The 5,548-nt window shown below is 49.6% G+C and overlaps 1 pseudogene; it reads right to left on the bottom strand.

Annotated features, from left to right (window-relative positions):
• Positions 1 to 1,342: 1,342 nt before the first annotated feature.
• On the bottom strand, positions 1,343 to 3,143 carry LOC133902096 (3-ketoacyl-CoA synthase 17-like; annotated as a pseudogene).
• Between the last annotated feature and the right edge of the window lie 2,405 nt (positions 3,144 to 5,548).

The raw sequence follows: 5,548 nt of genomic DNA, 5'->3' as shown, positions 1-5,548 counted from the left end.
GCGGCGACACGGTGGCGACCGAGGCGATCCGCGGTGACCGGCGCCGGAGAGGAGACACGGTGCCGCCGCGAGGCTCCTCGCCGGCGTGCGCGCTCCCCTAGGGGTGAGCGTGCCGCCGTCGAGTGGCTTCACGGTGGTGCCTGACCCCTTGAGCCCGCGGAGGAGGCGCTCGGGGCTCGGCTCTGTGCCGCACGCCGTCGAGCGGCGGTGCGAGTACTCTGCCGCCCACGGCGGTGATCTACGGCCAGAAGAGGTGAGACATCCCCCCCCCCCCTTCTAGTCGAAGATGAACTGTTAGGGTTAGGGTTTGGTTGTGGGCTCTGATACCATTGTGAGCAATGTGATGTTCATCTTCAACAACCTGATGACCGCACTACCGAGAGTAGAAGGGAGAGAGGGGGGAGATGGATGGGTTCATACCTGAGACTCCAGTGGTTGGAGTAGGGTTGCTAGAACCCGCCATCTCTGCTTCGTCGGTGGAGCTCTGCGCTAGGGCAGCGACGGTCGGGGCAGAAGGGCTCGCCGGCGTCCGACGATGGTGACGTAGGCGCACGTAGTCCAGGGCGTGACGCAGAGGGCCAGGTGGAGCTTCCCGTCGGCACAGCACCCTCTCCTCTAGATCGGTTAGGGTTTAGGTGTCGGTGGGGTGACTAGCGGCGCGGTGAACCTCGTGCCGAGCGCCCCGGCCCCCACCTCTTTTTATAGCGCTGGCGACGGGGGCCTACCAGCCAAAATGGGCTGGACGCCCCCGATCAGGGCGCGGGTCAAGGTTCTAATTAAGCCGTTGGGCTTAATTAGTGAGAGATCAGTCTAACAGGAGCTTCCTCAGCATCTTCTTCAGGGTTCTAAACATCCTCATTGGAAGTGCTCTAGAAGAGGACTGTTGCTGACTGGGAAGACCATTCATCACCATGTGAAGCAGGCCCTGAGTCCCCTTCATCAGTTCATCCTTGCTTAGCCCCTTTAGCAGATATGCCCAAATATTAAAAACAAAACACAAGCATGAAAGATAATTTCACTAGGACCATGTATAAACCTTAAGCTTGTAGCCACAAATCTTAATGCTGTTGTTTAAGATGGTGAAATCTTGATGTATGTGAGACTCTAGTGCTATCTAGTGAAGACATTGTTGTAATCCTATAATATAGTGGAAGAGATTTGATTTGGTTAGGCCCATGTGTTTTTTCCCCAATTTGGGGGTTTTTTCATGTTGTCGATTTTGTTGATGTGGTTGATGCTGCCTATACCTCTAAATATGTGTGATGCATATGTTCACATTTATGAATAGGTGATGTTCTTGGAATGATCTTAGATTGTGCTGAGACTGCTGTTGCTTCCGCTGAACTAGCAAGCTTTATTAGTGTGCTAATCCCAACACAACTGCGTTCCAAGGAGGGTCTGAAATTTCATACAAACCTGCAACGCGGAAATTTGATACAAGTTTGTTCAATGTCCGACTTAAATGGGACAGTGAAACCTTACAAGAAATCGACTAAACAGAAGGAGTACTTCTGTGTATATTCCCGCGTTCCAACCAGACACATCCGCGTTTGCTCATGATACACATGCATGCCTCAAACAATACATTCTACAGTACTGCAACTGAGCCAATCTAGCACCAAACAACTCACGCCTAAAGCACGCACGCGCAACTTTCTTATTTCTCGGCCACACGTACGCACGAATCGTGCGCACACGATGGACGGACGGACGGATGCGCCGCTAAGCTACTTTGTGCGTCTTGGACGACGGCAGCGGTGGCGGCGGCACGGGATAGCGGTGGACGCAGCCGTTCCAGGGGTTGTCGGCGTCGGGCGCGGCGTCGCGGAGCGCGCGCCACACGTTGCTGCAGGCCTTGAACCCCGGTCCCGAAGGCGAGCATCCAGAGGCGGTCCCCCGCGCGGACGCGGCGCTTGGCCTCGAAGTAGGCCAGCTCGTAGAAGACGAGGCTGCTTGAGGTGTTGCCGAACCGGTGCAGCGTGGAGCGCGCCGGCTCGACGACGTGCGGACCGAACCCCATCAGCCGCGACAGCGCGTCGATCACCGCCTTCCCGCCCGAGTGGATGCACATGTGCTCGAACGCGCGCTGGAAGTCCGGCACCTCCGCCGCCGCCGCCTTCGGGCTCCCAGCCGCGTACGCCCGCGCCACGCGGTACGCGTACCGGAGCATCTCGGAGACGGGCAGCACGTAGGGGCACAGCGTGGCGATGTGCTGCCGGAGCGCGGCGCCGGCGACGCGGACCAGGTCCTTGGTGAGCGCGACGCCCACGTTGCCCTCCTCGTCCTCCATCTGCACGGCTGCGTTGTAGGCGGCGTCGTCGGCGCCGTGGTGCGTCCGCAGCGTGCGCAACAGCTCATACTTGGCGTCGGCGCGGCGCGCGGGGACGTCGGTCACCAGCGCCGCCGCGCTGCCGACGCGGAAGATGCAGTTGGTGACCAGCATGTGCTTGTTCTCGCCGAAGTACCAGTTGAGGCTCGTGTTCTCCGTCACCACCACCAGCGCGTACCCCGGCCTCCGCCCCGCGCGCAGCGACCGCGCCGCCGTGTCGATGCCCGCCGTGCCCGCGCTGCACCCCATCCCGGCGATGCTGTACGACTTGACGTCTGGGCGCATCTTGAACCGGCGCACGATCATGGACGCCAGCGACGGCATCGGAGAGAACATGGAGCACGCGACGACGAGGACGCTGATGTCGCTCGGCTTGACGTCGGACTTGGCGAGGAGCTGCGCCACGACGGCGAAGAGGCCCTCCTCAGCCTCCTGGACGGCGAACGCCAGCGTCTTCTCGAACTTGCCGGAGAAGATGAAGGGCGGCGCGAAGGTCTCCTGGCCCAGGCCGGACTTGCGGTAGATGAGGCGCAGGAAGTCGGCTGTGTCGTCGGAGTAGCGGCGGCACCGGAGGCCGAAGTACTCACACACCTCCAGGCTGATCTGCCGCTCCACGTCCGGGAGGTGGCAGCTGTAGTTGAGCAGGTACACTTGTCGCTGCCTCCGCAGCACGCGCCGGAGCACGGTGGCCAGGAACACGAGCGCCGAGGCGACGAGCGGCACGAGCACCGGGAGTGGCAGGGAGCGCAACGACGCCATGACCTTGTTGCTATGCTTGAGGAGCTAGAGGCAGAGTGTGTACATGTGCACTCTGCAGTACTGGCAGTAGGGAGTGTGCGTTTAGGTCTCGCATTATATTTATAGGTATGATAGCATGTTAAGTGTCCAAGCTTGGGCGTTCCCATCTGATCGCAAATGGATGAATCGATGGCTTTTGGATCTGTCGTTACGTGCAATGTAATAGTAGTCTGGTATGCTTATCAAAAGGGTTGAAGACTTTGTAATAATGACAGTGGTCGTATGCGTTTCAGATAAAAAGTCAGAATGTTATTCTTTATCTAAAATGCTTATCAAAAGGGTGTTAAAATAAGGAAAATGCCAGGTATCTGGCCCATGATTTTACGAGAGGGAGTCTGTCGAATTTTATACCCTATGGTCCTCTCCAAGATTTGTGCCTTCTTCTCCGATAAGTTTGCCGTCTTTGCTTCCGAGGTTAGGGTTTTGAGTCGGAGAGTTGAAGTTACGGTTTGGGCAGGGGCTCGATCTCAGGCTAAGATGAAAGTCTAGGGAAGATGATCGGATCAGTTGCAATAGCGGTTGGCGGGCACAATGGCTGCCAAGAAGGTCGCCGCCACCAAAGTATGAATTGTAGTATCTAAACATGACAAATTTGATTGATTTAACAAATTACCCACCATATGTTAAATGGAGAATTTGGTAATTTTGTATGGAGGATTATTTTTCTTCTTGTGTTCTACAAAGATTTATTGTTTTTATAAGACACACTCCGATCATAAATACACGTCGTTTTTGAAAATATTCGGTCAAACTTTTAAAACTTTAACTAAAAATAGCTTTTAAAATATTTAATTTAAAAATCATAAAATCATATATGTAGATTTGTCCTTAAAAAATCTTTTATAATATAAAAAATTCAATAAATTTTATAAATATATTCTAATAGAAAATAGTGATCAAAATTATGTATTAGAGATTATGTTTTATTCAAAATTTTATATATTTATGACCAGATAGAATACTAGCTCAGAGCCGGTATTTGGCTTATTAATTATATGAACGACGTCGTCATTTCGACCCCGCCAAGCCGTTAGTTTCACGAGTCACGACACCTACTTAATTTAGCTGCTGATCCTTACGGCTCTTTTGGTTCACAGAAATTCCTAAGGAAAAACGTAAGAATCAACAATCCTATAAAATTGGTACTGCATCACCCTTTGGTTTGTAGGAATCCATCAAAGGAAAACCGTAGGAAATTTTCCTATCCTTCCACTTTTACACGAAAATCACGAGAAAAGCACAGAAAAAATCCACTTTGAGTTTTTTTCTCTTCTGGTTGCGTATGATTGAGGTAAATTGGGCGTTGTTACTGCTAATCCAAGGCTCTCCACTTGTCCATTATCGGTATACTAAGATTAACAAACATGATTTATCATTCATCTCCACATCTCTCCTAAAAATTTCTATGTTTTTCGTAGACCACTACTACAAAAATTATTTCTAAAGACGGGTGGTAACTCATTTTCACAGGCGTTTAGTGCACCCGCCTGCGATCGAAAGCCTATAGAAATGAATAATTTTCACAGGTGCAAAAGTGACCGTATGTGGAAATCTATTACCACAGGCGGTTCACTTAAGGAACCACCTGTGAAAATAGGTTTTCACATGCGGTTCCTTAAGCGGATCGCCTGTGAAAATTGATTTTCACATACAGTTCCTTAAGCGGACCGCCTGCAATAATTGGTCTCTCAATCGATATTTTTTCAATCGAAAAAAAGCAATTTTTTTTTACCGACCAGGAACCCCACGCGATCGCGACGTCACAAGTCACGCATTTTTTCGCACAAAATACACGCGCTACGCGGTTTTTAGCACTCGAACTCAAAACCTGACGGGTCGTACGAACCCTCCCCACCATCACACCAGAGAACGACTACCGAACATATGAGCATATCTAATTCTTTTGATATCTGCAAACCGAAACTTTAAATGATTATTTGGGTATCTAAATGACTTCAAATGAAAAAAAAATTCAACTACAAAGTTGTAGATCTCGTTAAGAGCTACAATTTTCATATAAACTTTATCCTCATCCGACTTCATATGAAAAAGTTATAATTTTTTAAGATAAGCTGTCACCTATGTCCACAGTCGGTTCTTTAAACGGACCGCCTGCGATAATGTGGAGTGACGGCTTATCTTTAAAAATTCATAATTTTTTCATACGAAGTTAGATGAGAATAAAGTTTATATGAAAATTGTAGCCCTCCATGAGATCTACAACTTTGTAGTTGAAAAGTTTTTCATTTGAAGTCATTTAGATGCCTAAATAATCATTTGAAAGTTCAAACGATTATTTGGATATCTAAATGACTTCAAATAAAAAAAATGTCAACTACAAAATTGTAGATCTCATCGAGAGCTACAATTTTTATATATATGTTTTCCTCATCCGACTTCATATACAAAAGTTATGAATTT

Source organism: Phragmites australis, chromosome 20 (genome assembly GCF_958298935.1).
Source record: "Phragmites australis chromosome 20, lpPhrAust1.1, whole genome shotgun sequence".
Taxonomy (NCBI): Eukaryota; Viridiplantae; Streptophyta; class Magnoliopsida; order Poales; family Poaceae; genus Phragmites; species Phragmites australis.
Note: the sequence above shows the minus strand (reverse complement) of the source record. Positions and strands in the feature narration are given on the sequence as shown.